Consider the following 26,883-nt stretch of genomic DNA (forward strand, 5'->3'; position numbering starts at 1 on the left):
CTTTAGCTACTTCCTCTCTTTAGAAAGCAAAGAGCTATTTTGTCTTCCTTTGCCATTAAATAAAGGTATGAACTGAGGAAAGTATAGGGCTGAGTTTTAAAATTCTGTTTATAACAACTGTAACCAAAGGTTTTCTTTATCCAGAAATAACTGCTATGACACTCGGTTGTGATAAATACCATAACTAGGATTAATGTACCTAGCTTAAAAGGAAATCAATCACCTGACGGCTCAGCTTAATTAAGGTAAGGTATCAAAAATGCTAGTGGGCAAAGATGTTAGCTAGGCCACGCCGGTCTGACACTGGAAGCTAAAGGTAAAGAGAGGTGATTTAGTTGCACATATACTCAGGAGTTCTACGGATTAGTAAATTCCATGCCATGGAATCCATTCATTCTTGTAAGGAATGAAATAAAAAGTATATTTCATGAATTTAAAGTTCCATTTATCAAAGGCTTGTATAAATTCTATTTATTGATTTTTAGGGGGAAGAATTAAAGAACACTACTGATACACATTTATGTAATCAGTTTAATACATTAAAAATTAAAATTATGAAGATTACTTTGGCACTCTCAAATTGAGTTTCATAAAATAAATTACAACAGGGTGAAAGTGCTTAGCGTAACACTGGTTCAAAAGGATCATTTGAATCTGAAATTGAGTTGTATGCATTATATATTTGTGTCATAACTATAGGTGTCCAAGACATGGGAGTGCTTAAGAGCACATTACTTTTTTCAAAAGTTTCTGCATGTTCTTCAAAATCCTCATCCATTACTGATCCACAGGGGATTCTAAGTTATTCCTAAAAGACCCTGTAAAAAGTAATATAAAACTTTGTCATTATAATGGCCAGAATTCTCTATTTTCTCTGGAGGATAAAAATAATAAAGTATTAAAAAAGAAAAGAAGTACTTTTGAAATGTGCCAATATTCAAAGCCTACAGGCAACTAAATCACATTTTAAATCTTAAAATATGTATGTATATTTTAAGTGTATGTTAAAAAACAAAATAAATCCTGTTACTGTCTCCATAGCAACAAGAGTTAAGGGTGCTAACAGTATGGTTCTCCGCCAAAAGTAAGCTTTGAAATAGCAGAACTCTCACCTCTGCTAAAACTGTAATAACTGAGACTATTTTTAAAAGTCACTATCACAAAGATCTCAAGTGATTTATATGCAGATCTGGCTACTAATAGCCAGTATTAGAGGCTCTTTCATTATAATCTCACCAACTAATTAAAAAATAATGAAACATTTTATTTATCCAGTATTGCTCTGTATAGAAGAAATGATTATAATTTAATTCTTTTTTTTTAATCATGGCAGCAGAGTAACTATTTTACCTGCTGAGTTCTGACAAAGAGAGCACTGGTCCCTGGTCAAGGGATTCCATATATCTAAAAATCTTAATAACAATTTTTATAATGAAAATAGTAGGCTAGTAGTCAGACAGAAATCGGCAACTTAGGGTAGATATGTAAGGAAGAAACTGAAGGATGGCAGGAGAAACTGAGGGGGGTGGTATGAGGAATGTATAAGGATTATGAGATGGAGTCAAGGGCATAAATCAGGATCCCAGAGATTTGTAAATTCGATGCCATGCGGACTTCTTGATTTTCCCTTCTCGGGAATTCCAACTGAGGTTATCTTTACAGCTCACAGTGGACATTTGATTTTTTTTTTCTACCTTCATCTCTACCTTCATTCATGCGATACTGTACATGTCTAATAATGACTTTAAATTATCTTTTAAGGTAGATTATAATGTTGCTCTCATACAAATTACAGAAAACTAGTGCTGCCTGTAAGTCCAAACACGGGGTACAATCACGGCTATGACTGGTTGTCCAATAGTCTTAATACTGTTCGGTGGAGAACATAAAAGGTCAGTTTGAAAGATAGGACATGAAATTTTGCTTGGAAGCCTAGAATTTTAATAGACTTCATAATAAAAAATGGTAAAGATGATTCAGCTGGGAGCAAGAATTCTGTGTCAAAAGAGTTTACCAGACCATTTTTTAAAAAGTGGTTGAAATGAGATGGGTAGGAGGATTCTAACACCAAGACAGATTATTTTACTGTGACAGAACCTGGTAGTAGAGTAGTGAGGGGCTGGACAGCAGAGAATTAAAGTCTGGGCTCTGAAACCAGAAAGCTTAAGTTAGATTCCATCTCTTCCACTTTTTCCTAGCTGAGAACGTTTCTCTAAGTTTACGATCAGTTAGTTGGACTTAATAACATTACCCATACCATGGGGGGATTGCAAGGATTACACTAATTCAAATAAAATGCTCAGAACAGTACCTAGCACATAATAAGTCCTCCATAAATGCTAGCTGTTTTTATTACTGTTTTTGGTGTTGTCCTCATCACTACCATCACAGATGCAGCATGATTTGTAAAGTCTGAATTGTGTGTGTATGTTGGAAGGAAAAAAACAAAGACATCTAAGATGTCATGCGAGAATGACAAGAAAGGAGATATCAACAATTATTTTTCTTTTAATTGAGAAGGAAATGGTGTTGAAGAAAACATGTTATAACTTAGAATGTGTTGGATTATCCAAAGCAAAATGGTCTAGGTTAGACAGTGAGAAATATGTGGGTCAAGAAAGAAAATTAAATAGTGTGATTTAGACCACTGGTTCTCAAAATGTGGTACCTGCACCAGCAGCACAGCATTATCTGGGAATTTGTTAAAAATGGAAATGATCGGACTCCACCTCAGATCAGCTGAATCATAAACTGTGGAGCCCAGCAATCTTCGTGATTCTATGCATGCTAAAGTTTGTGAATACTGGGTTAGAAAAAGATATCTATAAATACCTCATCATAGCAGATAAGGAAGGGGACTTTCCTAAGAAAAAAGTTGTTATAAAATATAAATCAAGGCCTCATCTCTAGCAGTATTAACGTATATGGTCAAAGTTAAGATTTTTTCCCCAGTCACTCTTTTAGCAATATAACTGTTGCATTTCTTTCTTTCTTTCTTTAAAAGAGTCCTGATTATAAGTATCCATCATTTGGGACCTATTTTGAAGGGAGATCAATATTTTCTGTACTCACGAATTCTTCCAAGATCACTTGAGGAGGAGACGGAGGGGTGGGAAATAAGAGCAATCAGATATACCACACAGCAATGTGAACAGTGAATGAGAAAATCTGCCTGTGTTGGTGACTCTGTAAACTGGAATGTTGTAGATAATGTTGAAGCACACCTAATCCAAGCAAATATCAAGGGCGCTAAAATAAGGATTTTAAATAACTACCAAGGTATCTGTCTTTGATAAAGGTTTCAGAACAGATGGGAATTTTTAGGAGGGAACTGGCACGGAACTCAAGATAATTACGGGAGACAGGTATGAGGGCAGGTCAAACCAAAGCAAGGATCAGAAAATGAGAACTGAAGGATTCATTTAAGATGAGAACAACATAAAGTACCAAGAAACTCTCTTCACAAAGCTGGTTTTATGATAAAAAGCATATTCATATGCTCATAAGCATAAGATTAACCTAAGACAAGTTAATTGTCAAACGTGAAAGGAGGACAAGACGATTCTAGCTATAGGTGAGAATAAGAGCTACACGGCATCCAAGTCAGAGTGCAATAAGTATAATCATCTCTGTTTGCAGATGACATCCCATAAATACAGAAAACCTTAAATAAAAGTGAAGATTCTACAATAAAACAGTTAAACAAACTGAGCAAAGTTGCAAGATATAAAATCGATACACAAAAGGATACTAACGATGAGCTATCCCAGAACGAAATTAAGAAAACAATTCAATTTGGGGCGCCTGGGTGGCTCAGTTGGTTAAGCAACTGCCTTCGGCTCAGGTCAGGATCCTGGAGTCCCGGGATCGAGTCCCACATCGGGCTCCCTGCTCGGCAGGGAGTCTGCTTCTCCCTCTGACCCTCCCCCCTCTCATGCTCTCCTCTCTCTGTCAAATAAATAAATCTTTAAAAAAAAGAAAATTTAAAATAGCAACAAAAAGGATACTTAGGAATAAACTTCATCAAGGAGGCTAAAGACTTGTCACTGAAAAACTACAAACTGTTGCTGAAATTAAAGACACAAATAAATGGAAAGACATCCCTTGTTCACCGATTCAAAGACTTAATATTGTCAAAATGGCAATACTTCCCAAAGTGATCTATCAATTCAAAGCAATCCTAATAAAAATCCCGCCGACATTTTTTGCAGAAATAGAAAAATCCATCCTAAAATTCATATAGAACCTCAAGGAACCCTGAATAGCCAAGCCAATCATAAAAAGAACAAGGTTGGAAGTCTTATACTTCATGATTTCAAAACTTACCATAAAGCTTCCTATAAAGTAATCAAAACAGTGTGGGGCTGTGTCATAAAGACAGACATATAGACCAACTGAACAGAGATTCCAGAAATAAACCCCATGGTTGAATGATTTTACAAAGGTACCAAGACCATTTTATGGGGAAATAACAATCTTTTCAATAAATGGTGTTGGAGAAACTGGATATCTACATGCAAAGGATGAAGTTGGATCCATATCTTATACCATATACAAAAATTAACTCAAAATGGATCAAAGACCTAAATGTAAGAATTAAAATTCTAAAACTCTTAGAGGAAAACACAGTAGAAAAACATATGAACTGGAGAACTATTAAGGAAGTTGGAGAAAAACAGTGGAAATTTTATCTGGAAAGAGAAAACTATATTTTAAAAAATTTTTAACAGAGCCTTCATAGGCAGAATCTTTTTTTTTTTTAAGATTTTATTTATTTATTTGACAGAGAGAGACAATGAGAGCGGGAACATAAGCAGGAGGAGTGGAAAAGGGAGAAGCAGGCTTCCCGCGGAACAGGGAGCCTGATGAGGGGGCTCGATCCCAGGGTCCTGGGATCATGACCTGAGCAGAAGGCAGACGCTTAACGACTGAGCCACCCAGGCGCCCCTCATAGGCAGAATCTTATATGAATATTCATAACATTTTAGCTCCTAAACACTTATTAGAAAATAAACCTTTGGGTACCATGAATTTCCTGGAGTGGGAGAGTAGGGGAGAAGGGTAGGAGAGAGATTTGTGACATTCTTTATTTCCTCCTTCTTAATCCCCAGTCTGTGGTGGTTAAAATCTGGAAATAGGTGGGAATACCATACTTCTAACCTATCCAAATTCCTAATTAATTACTGCTCGTGATCGTGGTTAAATGACGTCAGCAACACCTTGAAGGAAGGGGAATGCCAAGGAGCTTTTACTGTTTGGTTATGCACTTCCCCCAAAACAGAGGAATAAAAAACAACAAAGTTAAAAGAAAAAAAGTGAGAAAGAAAAACCAATTGAATTTGACAACTTGGCATAGACTAGATGTAAGTGAAAAGCAGATGAAGAAAAAGAACTATAATTCACACAGTTCCTTGTTTTTTTTTTTTTTTTTTTGCAAGGAGAAAGTATCTATCTAAAGAAAAGAAAAAACAAACAAAAACCTCCAGATACAATGTAGAAAGAGGAAATCAGAACTTGACATGACAATCTTTATCAAATAAAGGCTAATCTAATGCAGAAACAGTTTGACTCTTTATAATGAAAAGTAAAACTTTACTGATCTAAAACCAACTACAAAATTAATACATAGCTGCAGAATATTTTCCAGTTCTCTTTTTCTTCTGATTACCTATGAAAGTACAATAAATGAAATGTTTTATACACTTTTCTTTTTCCTGCAACTTCCTCAAATACCATGCATTATCCTCCCTCTACCCTTTAGTCTCCCCACTCTCTGACTCTACTTTGCAATTAAAACTTCCATGTTGTTTTACATCCATATTATGCCATGAAGTATCAAATAATTGGAACACATTTATTTTAAATCTGAATAAAGATATATTATGTAGAGATACAATGCACATATTCTTGACAACAAACATACAGACATCTGATTTCTCTGAAACCTGTGCAAATATAAGGGAAATACAAAATGTGCGCAGTGTGGCAAAGTAAAGTTAACTTTGTTTACCAATTCAAATATTGGTTAGTGTATGGCCTCTAGTTATCCATGACAGGCTCACATATGAACCTTCTTTATCTCCACTGATTATAGTGAACAGCCTTAGGTAGGAGGAAAAAGGAATTCATTTTATTTGAATAAAAAACCCACCTTACATAGTTTTACCATTAAGAATAACAGCAACTAGGGGCGCCTGGGTGGCTCAGTTGGTTAAGCGACTGCCTTTGGCTCAGGTCATGATCCTGGACTTCCCAGGATCGAGTCCCGCATGGGGCTCCCTGCTCAGCAGGGAGTCTGCTTCTCCCTCTGACCCTCTCCCCTCTCATGCTCTTTCTCTATCTCATTCTCTCTCTCAAATAAATAAAAATCTTTAAAAAAAAGACTAAAAAACTTTGGCTGTAAAGTCTTTGCCCCCAAACTCTTCTACAATCAGGGATATTTGAAGGATGTATTAACAAAGGAAGTCAATATCCTTTTATTCTTAACTTTCAACAGGAAGGCTAAGCAGCTGCTTTCTGACCCAAGGCATATAAGTCACTGGTGGATCAGTGTGATCCTTTTGAGCCTTAAAAGCTTTGTTTGGGCAGGTCTGGAGTAACTTTTTACTCTAAGGCTAGTTTAGACTTATTACCAGTGTGTCCTTTCTTGGATCTCTACTGAATGCTCCAGGTTTTTAACAAGATTTCTCTACATTCTGGCTGCTCAGAATGAAAAAAAATCTCCCATTCCTATGGGAACTCTAGGAATTGTTCCGTTTATGGCTCCCTGGTATTCTTTCTCCAGCCTCAAGGGGTCTCACTTCATCCTTACGCAACTTAGTATTAAATTAAAGATTCAAAAGGACCCTTCTGCAAAATTCTGTAGTTGTTTCTGCTAGCTTCTTATTCTTCAGTACTCTGTAAATTTCAGTTGCCTTGACTTCCCCAATTTCTGATGTTTCCTCAGTTCAGTAAGACTCTCTGAGTTCTCTACCATCAAGAGAATACCTTTAGGCAAAAAGCCAGGGTTCACCTAGTTTCCTCCCCCATCCTCTCTCTCAGGGATCATATTACCATGCTGTGAACTGTCCAATGTCTGAAAACAATTGTTTCTAGTGGGAGGGCAAGTCCACTACTGGTTACTCCATCATAGTGGGAAGAAGTATCTCATCCTGTTTTAATTTGCATTTTCCAGATGTTTACCATTCACAATGTGGCAAACAAAAGGCAGAACCTTTGTCTGTCTTATATACTGGTATAGCCTTAGCAATACTTATAATACTTATAATAGTGCGGGGTACAGAACAAATACTATTATTTGTTAAATGAACTATTCCTGTTTATCCGTATATTTTTGGAGGTACAAATGATCTATTTGTCCTTCATCCATTTAGTGCTTAGGGCCTAAGAAAATAGGTGATTCTAAACCAGATCCAAGGTAATTCAAGCATCTGAATTAAATGAAGAGTAAGTCTGATCCTACCTAATTTCTATTTTCATGCAATTATGTTGTGCTATGCAAAAGGGTATACTAGACAAACTGAAATATAGACAGACCATACAAGCAACAAATGCAGAGACAACATGGTGCGCCAAAGAAACAGTTACTCCAAAAATTATTGCAACAACTTTTAGGACGTTCCTACAAGACGTTACTTCAATACAATTTTGAATAAATTAAATAGAAATTCTCAATTCAAGAAGAAATTGGGATTTAAATTATTGTTTACCCATACAGGTTATTACAAAGAAAAAGGCAAATTATTATAGCTTACAACTCATTGTCGAAAATGTTATCTTTTTATTTCAGTGTCTGGCATAAGACAGGGTATAGGAGATAAAATAAGGCAGTGTAGATTTCAATTACCTATTTTAGTATCTTTGCATATACAAAGCCTTTTAAATAAGCCAACACAGTACTCAAAAGCCAATATCAGATTTCATTTCCATACATCTGAAGAAGCACTAGGTTTTTGATAATATAAAAAGGAGTTCCAAACTTCAAAATTTTGGATATGTTGGCTTATGTGTGATTATTGGTGTACTGATATAAGCAATTCTATATATTTGTCAGGTCAACTTCTGAATTTTAAAGTAGGTAAGAAATATAACTCTATTTAAAATATTACAGAAACATGTTTCATCATAGGAAGATTGGAAAATAAAAGAAGCAAAAATAATGGAACTAAAAATGATCAGAGCCCTACCCTTGTTAAAGTTTCAAAGCATTATGGCCCTTCCTATTATTTTATTTTTTATATAAAATATTGATGCCAACAAAGCAGCTAAAAATGACTAATGACTTCTCCTTTTGTTTTTTTAAAGATTTATTTATTTGAGAGAGAGAGTGCAAGCAGGGGGAGGGGCCGTGGGAGAGTGAAAGAGAGAATCTCAAGCTGACTCCCCACTGAGCAGGGAGCCTGCTTGGGGCTCCATCTTGAGACCCTGGGATCATGACCTGAGCAGAAATCAAGAGTTGGATGCTCAATTGACTGAGCCACCCAGGCGCCCTGACTTCTCTTTTAAATACTTAGACCCTAAAAGTGGCAAGTGAACTCACTGAGCAACATTTTACATGAAGGGAGATCGTGTGATGCTTGAGAACAGTTGCACCACTAATATGAACTTGAATATTAGTCATAGTTTTTTCCTTGTTAAATGACTCTCACCTCCTCAAAATGTAAAATGTCTCAAAATGTAAAATGTAACTAAAAATATAACATATTTATATATACAATTTATACCATAACACAGAGCAGATATGTGGTATGACTGTAAGGCATGAGGTTAGATGTACTTGTAAATGTTCCAAAAATTCCTGAATATGCTATACCATTTCTCCTAAATTAGAGGGAAAAAAATATCTTTTTTAGCACCTTTAAGACAGAAATATTACATCTATAATTCATATCTTCTCATCTACATTTATGAGAAAATAAGGGGAAGATACAGTAGGATAAAGAATACAATGATTAAAAGAAAGGGCTTTCAAGTGAGACTTGCATCACACTGCCTGTTTTATGTGGTCTTCAACAAATTATCCAACTTTTCCAAGTCTGGATTCTGCATCTTTAAAACGTGGGCCACAATCTCTCTCAGAACTGTTATGATTACGTTTAAAGAGTAATTTAGACAAGGCTAAAAAAAGAAGGTATTAAAATTTATTATCCTTGGGGCACCTGGGTGGCTCAGTCGATAAGCGTCTGCCTTCCGCTCAGGTCATGATCTCAGGGTCCTGGGATCGAATCCCGCATCGGGCTCCCTGCTCAGCGGGGAGCCTCTCCCTCTCCCACTCCCCCTGCTGTGTTCCCTCTCTTGCTGTGTCTTTCTCTGTCAAATAAATAAAATAAAATAAAATAAATTTATTATCCTTTGGAAATAGTAAGCTGAAGCACAATGTGCTACTCGAGGCCACAGACTGAGCTATCCCTGGAACAGGAACTAAAATATGGATCTTAGATTCATGGATCAACCACAGTGCACACAATAGATGCTTTGTATATCTCTAAACTAAGTGGCCTATGTAATCATAATAATATGCTACTTAGCCTCTCAAGGACATTATAAAAATTTAAATAAACTCATCTTTGTAAAGCAATTAGCATAGGCTTTGCACACAGAATGTGCTCACTACTAGATGGTGTTGTGGTTATTAGTATATGATGATGATGGTGATGATGTGATAGGTAATGGAGGGACATGAAGATGTACAAAGTAAATTTCAAGATGCTGATCAGAATGTTTGGCATCTAGAAGGAATGATTTATGATGTCAGATTGCAAGAAGCAATCTACTCACACTTCTTGCCTCAGTTCTGTCTCCCTATCTCCCTGCACCGAAAAGGATAGCTGCTATTTAATGAAGTTATTCTCTTTAGTGGAATATGTATTATACCAAGAGTACTACTAATATAGTTCCTCATATGTATGATGGGGAAAGGTACTGTAAGTTAGAGAAGAGGCGTTTATAATATGAGAAAACTAGTGATTAGTTTCTTTCTGAATGTTTTACAAACTATTATTTAAAAGTATGTTATATAAGAGGGGCACCTGGGTGGCTCAGTCCGTTAAGCAACTGACTCTTGATTTCCGCTCAGATCTTAATCGTCATGAGATTAAGCCCTGCACTGAGTTCCACACTGGGTGTGGGGCTTACATTAAATCAATCAATCAATCTATGTATGTATGTATGTACGTTATAGGACATTGGAGGCAGGATTCTGACATTATAAATTTTAAGTAAAAATTCCATTATGCCCTATTATTTTTGTCTGAATCATCAAAGCCTACCAGATTACATAAACTTTTTGAGGGCAAGGACTGTAGAATAATCATCTCAGAACAGTGTTTTGAGAATGATAAATAATGCTGTTTTCCATTTTGCACCAGCTCTCAATAATGGCTGAAAACATGCTACGTACAATAACATAAAATTCCTTGGAAAAAAAACTTTTACATACACTTAAGAATTGAGAGGAAAAAGAAACTTGGATAGTAAGTATGTAAATAATGGTTAGCTGTCATTTACTGAGAACTCCAAATGGATTTCTCCAAGGCAGACCCAAAAGGTCTAGGGCTAACAGAGAAAGAGAAAAGTTAATAATTAGGGAAGGAAATTAAAATCCTTTTCTTTCTTTTTTAAAATTTCAGGAAAGTATACTGAAAAAGATCCTAGGCAGTCAATGTGGGAGGCAGAAAACTGCTAAGATCTGCATAAACATAAACACTGTGCCAGACTGTAATGAAATTCTACAAGGGTAGATTAAAAACAAATTAAGTCTTTGTCCCATGAACAAAAATGACTACTGAGACATTTTCAGAGATTGAGTGTGAAGGACCAATAACTTTTTGGCTTGTTTTTGGAATGTGCAGTTGCTACTAATCTTATAATAAAGAACTCACAACAGAGAATACTTCACTACCCACTAACCACGGGTAAAGAATCAGCATTCCTCTAACCGTAGAATATCTCTCAACAATTCCCAGTCTTTATCACAGGATAAGTTGTTTTTCTTCTCTCAGAAACCTTGGGATCATCTGACTGAGAAGGAATAGGGAAGAATTTAAGATGATTAACTCCTGACAAGGACACGTTATGGAAAGAGGAGTTGCCTACTCAGGTAGAAAGTAAATCATGAAGAGAGGGTTAATGGGAGGAACAGAACTACTGTTCTACCAGGCAGGTCTTTGAGTTAGAGATAAAAGCAGAAATTTTTATTCTGACTTTCCTTAAGTACACAAAAAAAGTTTGCTTTACTCTTCTTGGTTGTATGTTAATAAAAGGGTGGTCTATAAATATGCAAAAGTAGACACTGACTTAAGCTTAGAAGTCTTTTTTTTCTTAGGGTTTTCATAAGTCTCTTCCCACTCCTGGTTCTTAAACTAATAAAACATATTATTCTATTCACCACATTACTTCTTTAAGATTTGAAAAAAAAAAAAAATTCTGTCAGCTGGATGGAGGCAGAAGCAGTGTTGCTTGTAAAGAGGAATAGAATCCAAAAAGTAAATCTCAAATTTAAGGGTTTATAAATTTTCCATATGATTTCTGTCATTTTAATAATGTACATCACTGGGGGGTATGGAAAAGAGAAAACAGAATTACATTTAAGTATGGAACAATAAGTGGTAAGGAAAAGAACACCAAGTCATTTTTTATAAAATTGGGTCCTAAAGCTAAATGTCAGCTCCCTGATGCATAAATAGTTCTATAATTAGAAACAACTTGAGAAACTTTCATTATTATGAAAGATGAAAATCTCAACAACCAAGTAAGCTTCTACTAAATGGACCCTCTCACAGATTAACTTTAAACTCTGGACAAAATACAAAAAGCAACTAACCTCAAGGCCCTGGAGATTAAACATAATAGATTCTGGAAGAGAGCTAACAACTGCAAAAAAAAGACTGAAAGGAGTTTCTCTTTTTGTTATTTGTTATTTTTTGGCTTCTGGACTAAAAACAAACCAGAGCACTGCATGGGGTCATTAAAACTCCAAGAGAAAACCTACAGTTCTTCCACTCTGAAGTATCAAAAGATAAAGCTTGCAGCAATAGGTCACTACAAAGTTACAGGGAAGAGGATTTCCAGAAAAGAGAGAGAAAGCTGTAGAAGGTAGCCCAAATTCTGTGTATAAACTCTGCTCAAACCTCTGGCAGATGGCAGAACCATGCACTGCATGGGGCAGACTGGCAAAGTCTAATACAACTAAACTGAACTCAGTTGATGCCCAAAAGACAGACTTTTCCATTAAATCAAACCAAGCTAATTGCTTGCTAAAAGAAAAACTGGTAATGCTCTTTGAAGGAATATGACAAAATCCAGAGTGTCTACAAAATGAAATGTTTAGGATACAAAATTACTCATCACATGAAGAACCGAGAAAATATGACCCACCATCAAGAAAAAAGATGGAGACCAACACTGTAACACTCTAGATATTGTAATCAGCAGGTAAGAAATTTAAAGCAGCTATTACAACTATTTTCAGAGAGGTAAAGGAATATATTCTTAATAAAAAAAAAGGCAAGGAAATCTCACCAGAGAAACAGAAACTATAAAAAAAAAAAAGAACCAAATGCAAATTCTAGAACTGAAAAACGTAATAGCTAAGATAAAAAGTCACTGGATGGGTTTAACAGCATATTTAAATGTTTAAATATGACAATTTAAATGCTAGTATACACACACACATGCACACACACAAATAGTATATAGTAAACTGAAAAGTTTAAAATGACAGAGGAGTCAGTGAATTTGAAGACAAAAGAATGAAAATTACCCAATCTGAAGACCACAGAGAACAAGGATTAAATACAAAAAACAAAACAAAACAAACAAAAAAATACCTCAGGATCTGTGAGATGATATCCAAAGGTCTAACATATATGTAATTAGAGTCTCAGAAGAAGAGAAAATGAGGCAGATAAAATGCTTCAAGAAATATTGGCTAAATATCTCAAATCTGTAAAAAAGACATAAGTTTTCATAATCAAGGAGTCCAGGATATTTATGAACAGAAACACACTAGGCTCATCATAGTCAAACTGCTGAAAAGAAAAAAAAAAAAGAGAGAAAATTTTGAAAGCAGCCAGAGAAAAACAAGATATTACATACAAAGGCCAACAATTTGAATGATGTCTAACTTCTCATCAGAAACTATGGAGGCCAAAAGACAATAAAATGACATCCCTAAAGAGCTGAGAGAGGGGGGTTTGGAAAAAAATCGACAGAGAAGTCTATATCCAGTGAAAATATACATCAAGAACAGAGGCAAAACAAGACATTTTATTTATTTATCTATTTATCTATCTATTTATTTATTTGAGAGAGAGAGAGAGAGCACACATCAATGGGGGCGAAGGGCAGAGGGAGAGGGAGAAGCAGGCTCCCCACTGAGCAGGGAGCCCGATATGGGGCTCAATCCCAAGACCAAGACCCTGGGATCATGACCTGAGCTGAAGGCAGACATTCAACAAACTGAGCCACACAGGCATCCCAAATAAGACATTTTTAGATAAAGAACTTAGAGAATGTGTCAAGAGCAGATGCATACTATGAAATGTTAAAGGTTACTGAGTGAAGAAAAATGATACCACATGGAAACATAAGTGCTAGAAAATAATGAAGAGCATTAGAAATGGTAAAAATCTGAGTAAATGCAAAAGACTGTTCTTTTACCCTTAATTTCTTTCCACTACATGTGACTGTTTTACACACCCTCGTGAGATTTAAAATGTACGCAGATGTGAGACATATGACAGCGATAGCATGAAGGTGACAGAAGGTGCAAATAGATCTACACAGTACCAAAGGTTCTACATTTTATATCAAGTGTGGTAGGAAAATAAAAACATTTTCAGATGTCTAAGAACTTACAAATTGAATTCCTACACATCACTTCTTGAGAAGTTGCTTGAAGGAATGGTACAGCAAAAGAGTGAATAAACCAAGAAAGAGAAATATTTGGGATCCAGAAAATGGGATAATCAACCAAGAAAGCAAAACAGCTAAGATACAGGAGCATAAAAGAACTTTAAGTCTAGACAGTAACCAGTCCAGTTGGGTAGAGGAGTCTGAAAGACACTCGGAAGGTTACTGGTGAAAAGAAAAAACGAGGGGCACCTGGGTGGCTCAGATGGTTAAGTGTCTGCCTTCAGCTCAGGTCCTGATCCCAGGATCCTGGGATCGGACCCCACGTCGGGCTCCCAGCTCAGCAGGGAGTCTGCTTCTCCCTCTGCTTCTGCCTCCCTCCCCTGCTCATACTCTCTGTCTCTCTCTCTCTCAAATAAATAAATAAAATCTTAAAAAAAAAAAGAAAAAAGGATCTGTTATCATATATGGTGAAGAGTGTGAAAAATATTGGCAGTACAATAAACATAATTAGAAACTACAGGAAAAACAAACAATGATATAGGAAAGATGTAGTCATAGCACATGACCTGTCCCTGCAGGTAACAATATTTACATAATCAGAAAAACATTTATATTGATTTTCAAGTTCTAAAATTAATCTAGAGATAAAGCACAAATGACTTAATTATGATTATAGAGCAGAATGTAAACACGATCAAGCCTTTGAACCATAAATTACAGATGACAGAATTTAGGAATTGGGAAGAGGGATGGGTAGGGCAGGGGTGCTAACATCTTACAAATTGGAAATCAAGAAATAGTGTCTTATACCTAATGGGACAAGAAATATGGAAATAAAAAATAAATCATTTACTGCTATAACCAATAAAACAAAAAAAACAGTGACATAATTATGTTGGGAGGAAAGGTGGGAGCACTGCAAATAAGCTTACTGTTTCATTAGATGTTTTAAAACTGATCAATCAAGAAATGTCAGCAGAAGCATGTTAACTAAAGATGTGGACACAACTACCAAAAGAAATAGCCAAAAGCCTTTAAGTGATTGTCTCCTAGGGGAGTAGAATTAGGAGGGAGAAAGGGTGAGGCTAGGGATGGTAGCTTTTCATTTCAAGCCTTTCCGTACACTTTGATTTTTTACTTTTTAAATTTTTTTTTAAGACTCGCTTATTTATTTGAGAGAAAGAGAGAGTGTTCACAGGGAGGTGGGGGAGAGGGAGAGAAAGAACCTTAAGCAGACTCCATGCTGAGCATAGAACCCGACATAGGGCTGGATCTCAGGACCCTGAGATCATGATCTGAGCTGAAACCAAGTTGGACGCTTAACTTGACTGTGCCACCCAGGCGCTCCCACTTTGATTTAAAAAACAAAAAAATCATGTATTATACTTTCATTAAAACAAACACACATAGGGGCGCCTGGGTGGCTCAGTCATTAAGTGTCTGCCTTCAGCTCAGGTCGTGATCCCAGGGTCCTGGGATCGAGCCCCGCATCGGGCTCCCTGCTCAGCGGGAAGCCTGCTTCTCCCTCTCCCACTCCCCCTGCTTGTGTTCCCTCTCTCGCTGTGTCTCTGCCAAATAAATAAATAAAATCTTAAAAAAACACATACACACACACATAAAACTATTAGGAAACAACAGTTTCTCCCTTTAAAAAAATTTAAAACATTCAGTTTTTATTGGGTAACTTTAACAGGCAAGACATTATAATAGGCATCAAAATTTGCTTTTTCTCTTCCTCAATACCTAGTCCTCTACGAGATCTGTACAGAGCTGTCAACAAGACAGCCGGATTTACTGGTTAATAATCGGGAGCTCATAAGAGAGTTCTGAGTTCCTGACATCAGCATAGAGATATTTTCAAGACATAGGAATGTATTAGATCACCTAGAAGAAGGAACGGTAGGCAGGTCTTCTAATAGCACATTCTTCTCAAGTAACTAGACTTCTTTTCGTGACTTATGGTTAGGTCTAGCCCCAGTGTCCTATTCATGCATATTTTGTCCCTATCCTGTTTGCATGAAGAAAATGGTTCATGATGGGTTATTTTTCCAAAATGCTACAAAGAATAGTCTCCCAAATCTCTCTCCTATGCGACAAGATACTGTAACTTAGGTTCTGAAATTCTGAATACTCCATGATTCCAAACAGCTGAATTTTATACATATTCATTAAAACACAACTAGTTTCTCTTCGAATTATGTATTTTCTTTTTTTTCCCTTCTCTCACTAGCAAATTTCTGAAGAGTTTCTTATTTATGAATTGATGTAAACTTACATATATTTCTATAATACTTTCACAGTATTCAAAAGTTATCTTGAAGGGCCTCCAAGAACCCATTTCCCTTATTTCCCATTAATGTAAAATATCATGAAATTAAATCTATAATTTAGAATGCTTGGTAATTTATTTGAAGAAGGACTAATGTTTATATTTTTAAAATATTCTGGTGAAAAAGAATTTAATGATCAAATTTATTATGTAACCATATTATGTGGAATCACATAATTAATATATGACATAATCACTGACATACACAACCTCAAAATTTGAAGGGTAAATATCTAAGGATCCTTTCTATATCATAAGTCATGTGGCTTGTGGGCCAAATCTGGCCATCCACCTTTTTATGACCCATGAGCTAAGAATGGCTTTTAAACTTTTAAACAGTTACATTTTAAGTGGTTGTATAAATACCTACATAATATTCTTGATTCTACCTGTTAGCCAACAAAGCCGAAATTATCTGTTTAAGAAAAAGTTTGCTGATCTCTACCATAAATAGTCAGTGTAGTTTGAGTGTAACTATTAACAATAAACATTACCAGAAAGTCACTTTTATCTTATTCTCAAATAGTAACAGAACTTTTAAAGAGCAAGTTATAGTACCATTTTCATAGCACAATCTGTATTACTAGGTGTACTAAAATAGAATAAGTACCCATTTAAAAATTATATTAATCTCTGGATAACTCTGAAAAAAATCTGTAGGGTACAGAGAGAATGAAAAAAGATAGAAAAATAAATGTGACACTCTTCCCAATAGCCTTGCGTTTTTAAAGCTTCTAATATTTGGTTCTCTTCCTTTCTTTGAGACAAGAAAGAATAAAATCAGCTACAGTGATAATGGGCCATCCTGAGGCATTCACCATGAAAGAACTGCCAAACCTTCTGCTTTAAGAGGCTTACTAGAGTCTAATAAATGGCAGTGGTAATCACCTAAGTCTCTACTACTCCTATGGAAATACTGATATGTCTCTGTTTCTTTTCTATGGGAAATCTGGCCAATCCACTTATTCTCTACCAATCCTAAAGTAAAGCTGGCTCAAGTATTTAAGAGTTTTGCAGTTCTTCCTTACGGCAAGTCCATCTTATAGCCAACTTGATGTGCAACCCTGGCCCCAAAGAGTAGTTTGTTGTCCCCAAAACTTTATATCCAGGCTGTTCAACTACAAAGAGAATAGCCAGGCAGCCTAACACACGTAGAATAGCCATTTTGTTCTAGATATAATACAAAGGCACCTACTGCCTGCAAAGAAGAGTTCCCTTTCCAACTGATCTCAAAAGCAAGTAGTGTGTAATTCTATTTGAAACAGTCTGGTGAAAAATACCTTCCTAAGAAGCTGGGCTGTCTAGATAAGTAAATGTCAAACTTTAGCATGCATCAGAATCACTTAGAGGGCTTGTTAAAACACAGACTGGTGGACTCCATCCTCACAGTTTCTGATACAGTAGTTTGGTGTGGGGCCCGAGAATCTGCGCTTCCAAAAAGTTTCCAGGTGATGCTGATGGTGCTAGTCCATAGACCATACTCTGAACTCACCAGTCCAGATGATCTCCAAAGTTCCTTCAGAATTTAAAAGCTATGAAATAATATCATAGAAAAAGTCTTGAAAGTGGTTTACACTTGATTTGAACATCCATTAATACCGTATATTTGTATCAGTCCTGTGATGAAAACCAATTCACATACAAATCTATACAACTGATGCAAACAGAAAAAAAGCAAAACAAAGAAATTTTCTTGAAAAAGTAATGATGATGTGATATTTGGTAAGAGATATACATTTAGTCCCCCCTCCCCTTTTTCATGGGGTGGAGAAGGAGTGTTCAGCAAGAAAAACCAAAACATATAACCACTCAACAAATGATTCTGGTATTTTCCTTTTCCCCAACAGCTTTTATGTTATGTATCCTCAGCCATTATAGCTGTAGACTTTCTACGTGGCAATCTTTTTAGTCTAGATCTCTATTATGACCAATTTTAATCTGCACATTACATAGCAGTAATTACATTCTTCTTGCTTTTAAACATTTTACTTTATCAAACTGCTATGAGCTAAAAAAGCATGGTGGAGAATCAGTCTTCTAGTCCTACTGCTATAACATAACATATTCCAGCGCAGTTTGGTTAGAGCTATTTTCTTTTAAATAAACTCTATTTAGTCACAATTCTTGAAAAACCTTTCCTGGGTTTTTAAATTCTAGTCAGTACTTTGCGTCTTCTGATCTACTCCATGTTTCTTAGTTTTAACCTCCTGAGGGTTATTCTTCATTGATGTTGTCTGAATCTTATAAACTTTGATACATTCATTTTCCCACTACTTTGAAGGAATAAAAAGTTAATGTTTTGTTTTTAGATTCCTGAAAAATAAACTGATATATTAATTATTTATAGATTTTAGTGGTGTTTGTACATATCAATGTAAGCTGCAGTGAAGTGTGTATATTACGACAAGTAGTTTTGAATTTAGTGCTTTAATATAATTTCAACTGTACTAAATCAGAGCTCAAATTCTCAGGGAACCTCATGGCAGAAAAAACTATTTTTCTCTTAATAAAGATATGTAGAATTGTTTGGTAATAACACCCACAGTAAAACATTTTATTATTGTACAGATTCAATTATAAGTTAGGTTAGACCATGTCCCCTGAAATGTAAACAGTAAATTAACAGATTTATAAAATAATTGTCAGTTCTGACTCCTTTTAGGAAAGGAATTAACAAACAGCTAACAAAAGATAATAAATCTTTTATGGTGCTACCTAATGAGAAAAACATTTGGCTAAGAGGAAAGAAATAATTAAGTACTGAAAGAGAAATATAAATAGCTTTCCAGATTTTATTTCCTATTTTGTAATTATGTAAACATATAACAGGATTACCATAAGGGAAATAGAAGGTGGTGACTATAATTTATTTTTTCAATTTAATTGGACTTATAACAACAGGTAGATAGAACGCTAACTCTCCTGTTCTTAGTTGTTGCTGTGTGTTTCTGTACATAGGTCTACTTCAGATTTAGTAGCTCTAGCACATATTTTTATATGAGCTTTCAACATTATTTATACTATTAATAACAAAGATCATCTAAAAGTTTGAATGTCTAACTGTGAGCATATTCTAACGGGATAAGCATAGGTAATATACGATGCTTGCTATATACAATACTAGGCACTTGACATACATTGTTTGTTTATCCTATTAACGTTTTTATGAGGCAGTTACTTATTATGCACATTTTATAAACAATGAAATTGAAACTGGAAAAGTATGAATAACTTATAAAAAGTCCCACAGCTGATGAGTGGTAATGCTGGAAACTGAACTTTGTATGTCCGACAACAAAGTCCAGGAACTTAACTACTTCTGTAAACTACCTTGAAGTATGCACTTCTACCCAAAGGTAGAGAATACTCTTTTTACATGGCTCTCTAGTTTGACAGATGGCATTTAGGCTCAATGATAGGAGTGATATGTTACTAAACACAAATTTCCACTTAAAATTAAACCTGGGCCTTAGTCCTATACAGATAAGACCGGAATTCACACATCTATTCCACACTAATCTATGGCTCTTCTCATGATTCTCCCAAACGTGGTCAGGGCTATCGAAAAATATGATGGTAATATATACTGGAAGTCCTCATATCCTACACTGATAGGAACTAATAGTTGATCGGTTTTTAAAAATTTGATAGAAGTGGGGAAAGACAAAAATGATACATATATGAAACTCTTTTTAACTTAAAATATAAATGTACCTTTATTCACCAAACTTCTGATGTGAAGCCAAGGCCTTTCTGTTTGACCATGAATTCCAGTTTTTCTTTCTGACATAAACTATGCTAAAATGTATAGTGTATTCATTTTTCTTTAAAATAAAACAAATTTAGACACCTAAGTACAGATGGATTTTTTAAGTGTTTTTAATTGAATAAATTTGACATGTAACATTGTATAAAGTGTATAGCATGTTACTGATACATTTAGATATTGTAATATGATTGCTGATGTAGCAATATTTGTCCCATACATAATTATGTATTGTTGATATTCATGTTGATAAATATTATTGTTGATACTCGTTCAACAATATTGTTGATATTCAATATTGTACATTAGATCTCTATGGCTTATTTACTACTTGTTACAAGTTTATATCCTTAAACACCATCAATCTTATCCCCCTCAGTGTTCACCCTAATTCATTACAGCATTTTTTTTTTAGCAAATTACCTTTGCTGACATTTTGATTTTTTTCCAAAACTTTTAAAAAAGTTTTCCTAGAAACAGTATCTTTATAAATGCCCTCCTTGTTGCATTTATATTTCATTAGTTAATTAATATAAATTTTAGTTATATGATCATAATAAGAAGTAAAATGGGCAGTAATTTAACTGTCTCTCAGTAAGCACATGCCACCATGGATAACAGAAGTACCTGGGTAAATCAGAAGGTGGCCAACTGGCCTGTAATAACCATCTTATCCTAACAACAGTCAGGGAATGTCAAAAAGGGAACGGAGAACATTAATTAATCGTGCAAGTAGTTAAGTGAAGGTCAGTTAAGAAAGCTTCTATTACTAGCAGAGCTAACACATCCTGCCTAGGGCACAGTTACATGCAGAATGCAGCCGAGAATGTAAGACTGGACTCAAAAGCCTAACCGAACATCTTCAGATAACAAGATGCCTGCAAGGCACCAATTACCAAGATTTAGATTTGGAAATAAAACACAGGGTATAAAATCCTGCCAATCCACTATGGTGACTGATGAGAGCCAGTGTCCATAATTAAAAGGACAGAGATGACCTCAACAGTGATGGGCATTAAAAGCAATGAATAGATTTCCATAAAAGGGAGTTATCTGATGTTCTACTGACTACATTCTTTTTTTTAAAGTTTTTACTTAAATTCCAGTTAGTTAACATACAGTACAACATTAGTTTCACATATACAACTTAGTGATTCAACACTTCCAAAGAATACCTGGTGCTCTACTAACCATATTCTTTTTTTTTAATTTTTTTATTGTTATGTTAATCACCATATATTACATTATTAGTTTTTGATGTAGTGTTCCATGATTCATTGTTTGTTCATAACACCCAGTGCTCCATGCAGAATGTGCCCTCTTTAATACCCATCACCAGGCTAATCCATCCCCCTACCCCCCTCCCCTCTAGAACCCTCAGTTTATTTTTCAGAGTCCAACATCTCTCATGGTTCGTCTCCCCCTCCGACTTACTCCCCTTCTCTACTAACCATATTCTTAACAATAAACTATTTGAGAAGTAAAGTGTCAAAAGCAATGCTAGAAATATAAAACAAAACTACCTCAGACAGATTAACATTGACGAAAAAAAAAAGTCTTTTCAAAATCCAAGGCATAATCTAGGAAAAATTATATAATTAAAATCAAAATAAAATTAAGTTAGAAGTAGAAGAGGTAGCTCATAGTTTAAAATAATCTAAGCTAAACAGACTAGATACTAACATAGCTGCAAAGACTGTTCGTTAAAGCATTGATTTATCCCCAGAAAGAGGAAGAGCAGAAAATACTAGTACAATAAAGAGAATTCACAACACAATAGAGAAGACCTAGTGGTGAGAAAAAGGAAAAAATAGCAGTTCTTAATCTCAGTTTTGCCAAACCAACCTGACCTTTCCTGGTACTTAAAAATGAGAGACTTAGAACTGTAGTAGGCCCCCAGCCTTGAATTTAGGTAGGTAAGTTATCCTCATACATCAGAGCAACTTTTCTGTAGGAAGTTCTTAAACTGGGTTAAAATTGGCATGACGAAAGCTATTTCTTCCTTTTCTAGGCACTATAATATCGTCAGAGAATCCTGAGACTCAGGGAGGGGAGGAAGAGCCTGACTAATTTGTCATACTGACTTCTAACCTCAGTTTAAAAGTGTTTACCATCACAGATCTGATCAATAAACAAAATGGTGAGTCAGGCACCTTCAAGACTTCACCTAATAAGACCTTAATGAGCAAAAGCATTTCACATTATACAAGGGTTATCTGCTTTGGCCTGCTTTGCTGAAGGTATTCAAGCAAGAATATTACTGAAGCCCCAGGTAAGCTCAGAATGTCTCATCTACTATGACTATCTACTGTATTCCAGGCATTGTGCTAAAGACTGGGAATATAGTTAATAAAAAGGATAAATACCATTTCTGCCTTGTAAAGAGACAAGACCTAAATTACATCTAAATCACAATAAAAGTTAACAATTGGGTAATTTTGATCTGAAACTGTTCAAAGTATTTTACTCATTTAATCCTCACAACAACTATATGAAGTAGATACTATTGACCTGTTTTTTTATAGATGAGGAAACTGAGGCCCAGAGAGTTTCAATCACTTGCCCAAGGACTAGTGAGTGTCAGTCAGGATTCAAATGTAGGCAGTCTGGTTCCAGAGTCCACAGACTATGTTATATAGCCTTTTACGCTAAACTATACTGCTAAATATTTAAAACTTGTATTTCTCATAAATGCTAACATAAAAAGCCCACTCTGTACTGAATGTACAATTTTACCACAATTCTAAGCTTCTCATTATATCATATTAATATAATTTTTGTTCGTACTTTCAGGGAAGGAGGGTCTTTCAAACAAGGAAGAGGAAATTGTACACTTACCAATTGTTTTAGTTTGAATACGAAACCAATTTCTACTGGAAGTAATATAAATTCACACTGAAATACTTTGAACATTAATGATCTGTAACAGTTCCAGGAAAAGTCCACACTAGTACCCACCACTAGGGACAGCAAGATGTTTTCTAAATCCAAGCATGCTTTAGATCCTGATCAAAGCTTTACTCTCTGCTCACTTCAATAACTAACAAGATGGAGTAAAAACAGTTCCCCTTATCACCAAAGGAAAAACTGGAAAAGTAAAGAAAGGTACAGGAAGAGATAAATGAAGTGTTGGAATTGCCAATAAGTAATATCGTCATCAATTATTATTACTGAGTAACTTAGTATGTATTAAAGGCTGTTTAAAGCATTTTGCCTGTAAAAACACATCTAATCCTTACAAACCCTATGGGAACTGTTGTACTTATTTCACAGATGAGGGAAATGAAATAGAGAGGTTACAGAACATACCCAATATCACAAAGCTAGTAAGTGGCAGAATGTGAACATCATATCGGAGGATTTAATGTAAAATAGTCATCTTGCTTTAGGGATAACTTCAACTATGTTAAAATAAAAAATGGGAAATTTACTGGGGTGATGTTAAATGAAGAGAAACTTACTTTATCTTCAAAAGTCTTAAAGGGTCCTATTTGTGACTATATATTACAGACACTGAAAAACTAGAACTCCAAGAAGCGTATTTAGCTGTGTATTTCTCTCTAGATTCTTCCTTCTCCCATTTCCATTCCCACCTGTTGTAGGTAGCCTCTCTCCCTTTCTCCTCTTCAAAGAAACAGAATACAATTATTTGTCTAATGCAGATGACTGCAGCTAAGAGTGATCTCTACAGTTCCAGAAAACAAAAAGGGGAATCACTTAACAATAGACTCATGTTCCCATATGAATTTGTATTCTTGACCCCTAAGTGAATCTGAAAATGGTGATTAAATATACTTTAAAACCCCCTCAAACTTCAGCTTCCATTATAGTTTTCCCACCTTGGTTCTCCCAGGATCTTTCAGACTGCTCCTTATTCATCTCATCTGTCTTTTAACATGGGTTTTCCCCTTTTGGTCTAGTAAGTGGATATTCCTTAAGATTTACTTCTTGACCCCTGAGAGTACGTACTGAAGTTAGAAAAAGACCTAAGTTGGAATCCTGATCTCTTATGCTTAAATTGCTTAATGGTTAACCTGCTTAGGTCTTATCTTCTTAATCTGTAAGATCAGGGCCATAATAATTCAAACTGCTATTGAAAAAAATCAAGTGAATTAAAGTGAAAATGCCTGATACATGCTCATGAAATACTCATTTCTCACCTTTTCTGTTTATGTGTTCTACTCTCATTTTTTTTTAATTTAAAGATTTTATTTATTTATTTGAGATAAAGAGAAGGAGTGAGAGAGAGAGAGCATGAACAGGGGGCAGAGGGAGAGGGAGAGGGGGAAGCAGTCTCCCCACTGAGCAGGGATCCCAATGCGGGGCTTGATCCCAGGACCCCGAGATCATGACCTGAGCCAAGCGAAGGCAGATGCTTAACCAGCTGAACCACCTAGGCACCCCTCTACTCTCATTTTCAAGAGATTTTGCCCCCCCTACTTTTCAAGTTTTAACTACTCTCTATATGGATATAACTTACACATTTATATCTTAAAATCTTCTTTTTAAGGTGTTGCAACCACAATTTCTACTCTGGTATTCTGCAGTCACCTTGAACTCACTCAAGGTGCCTGATTCTTCCAAAACCGCTTGTCTTAGTCCCTCTATTCCTATTGGTGAGGCCATCAAGTCCCATTCTTCAAGTCTTGGCATCATCTTTGACAGATATCCCACATCCCTGTATCTTAGAACTAGTCAATCACCAATTTTCTTATTTCTTAAAACCTTTCTCTCCTTGAACCTTTTCCACTGCTACCATCTTACTTTACCATCACCCCAAAGACCTCCCTCAATCCAATCCTGGTATCTTCTTCCAGCGCATCCTTCATAATACCCCCATTCCAGACAAACTGACGTGTCTACCACTTGAATGTCTCCTGTACACTCTTGTTTCAAGTATTTACTCAAGTCACTTTCTCATTTCACTTGCTAATCTACATGATCTCTCCTCCCATTAAAAATAAATAAATAAATAAATAATACTATTCTTTAAAACGTTAAAGCACAATTTGGGGGAGGAATTTGAGTAAAATGTAACTTTTCCATAATCATCTGCAGTGCCAAAATGATTGCTGCCAAACTTTGTTCTGTACAGTTACCCATTCTTCTTTCCTTCTAAATGACATAACTTCCTTCAGTCATTTATTTCACTAAGTATGCTCCTTGGAATGCTTACCTCTCATGATTTTGCTGGAGTTGTGTAAAGGGGATCTGTTGTTAAATTAAGTTTTAGAGGTGCGAGCTTAAACAGGCAAATAGGTTCCTTTATTGAAGGACTTCTCACAGCTTTAAAAATGCTAAACTATTAGTTTCTCCGTTATCATTTCTCTTTATTTCTGACTTGGTATTCCTTTCTCATCTCACTACAGCTTGACCCAGCTCCATACCACTACTCACTCTTTTGAAATGAGTATGTTTTCAGCTTTAACCAGATTCATTTTTCATCCCAGCCCGTTCATTTTCAATCTTTTTTCTTCAGAGAAATACATGCTTTTATTTCATGATCTTTATTTTCTAAAAATGATACCCAGGCCAAGAGATCTAGGTAGTATGTCTTACATTTAGAAATTAATAGACATAGGTAGTAATGTGTTGGGGGCATGCATGTTAATAGGAAGAAATGTGGCATGTTTTCCTGAAGAGTGAGTTTTTTGGAAAACATTTTCTATGATAAAAAATGTAGAATGCAGACTATTTTAAAAGGAAAAAAACATGAGTTTCAGGAAATTTCCACATTTGCTTTTTGTTTGTTTTTAAAGATTTATCCATTTATTTTGAGAGAGAGAGACACACAGAGAAAGAGAACAAGTGGGAGGGGCGGAGGGAGAGGGAGAGAGAATCCCAAGAGGACTCTACCCTGGCGGGGGGGGGGGCGCCAATGTGGGCAGACCTTGCAACGGGATCTCATGACCTGAGACACAACCTAACGTGAGTGAAACCAAGAGTCAGACATTCAAAGGACTGCACCACCCAGGTGCCCCCCCACATTTGCTTTTGTAAGCCCTTTAGGCTACATCCCACACGCCTCTGGTATGCATTCAAATTCCTCTGTTCTAAAGGTACTCCCAAGGAAAAGCCCAAGAACCACTTAAGTAGGTCAGTGGAGAGGAAGGGTATGGAAGAGAATTACTTAGAAAATGTTTCCTTTGGGCTAAGTCCTATACTAAATCCTTTACATATAGTATCTTTCTCAATGTCTGCAATGACACTGCAAAAAGGCATTATTTCATTAATTGTATAGAAGGGAGACTTCAGAGAGGTTAACATGTCCTAAGCTGCAGCACTGACAAGTGGTTAAAAGATTTTATTACATAATGTTGGAGTGATAAAGAAGATACATTTATCACAGAAATATTATGACTGCTGATTTCCATGAGAAAAGAAATAAGTAGGAATCATTCTTTCAAAATAATTTATCACTAATGTGAGATTTTAAATTTTAATATAGATCTTAACATAAAAGAAGCACCTATCTCCTTGTAAAACCATTTTAGTGGTACTAATGAATTTCTAGATATCCAGAAGTATTATTAGACTATTTAAGTTTCAGTTAATGGAAACCAGGGAAGAAACTTAAGCCTTTTATATTTATAAATTTTATATATTATTTAATTACTAGCACATTTCCTCCCAAATAAAAGCAATGCCTACTATCAATTTAAGATTTTAGGCAGTTATCTGTTATAGAATAATACTGAAAAGACTTCAAAGGATTTCAGAAAGTAAACCTGAAGATTTTGAAAATGAGGGGTTAAACTATAAATCCAAAGCATGAGGCTTAATTTTTTTCATAGCGTGCTGCCTGTTAAATCTGTAATTTGAATCTTTATATACTGAAAAAAACCAGATGGCTCTTAAAGAAAACCTAGTACATGATATATAGATTCACCAAATTAACTTACTGCAGAATCTCTCAAAATAGGCAGCTTCATGG

At 35.5% G+C, this 26,883-nt stretch overlaps 1 protein-coding gene across 10 annotated transcripts in view; it reads right to left on the minus strand.

Annotated features, from left to right (window-relative positions):
- Window positions 1–26,883, minus strand: part of TANC2 (tetratricopeptide repeat, ankyrin repeat and coiled-coil containing 2) — a 352,068-nt gene that overhangs the window by 174,031 nt on the left and 151,154 nt on the right. The window lies entirely within an intron of this gene.

This window comes from Callorhinus ursinus, unplaced genomic scaffold (assembly GCF_003265705.2).
Source record: "Callorhinus ursinus isolate GAN/ISIS: 27379988/994484 unplaced genomic scaffold, GSC_fseal_2.0 scaffold50, whole genome shotgun sequence".
In the NCBI taxonomy this organism is placed as follows: domain Eukaryota; kingdom Metazoa; phylum Chordata; class Mammalia; order Carnivora; family Otariidae; genus Callorhinus; species Callorhinus ursinus.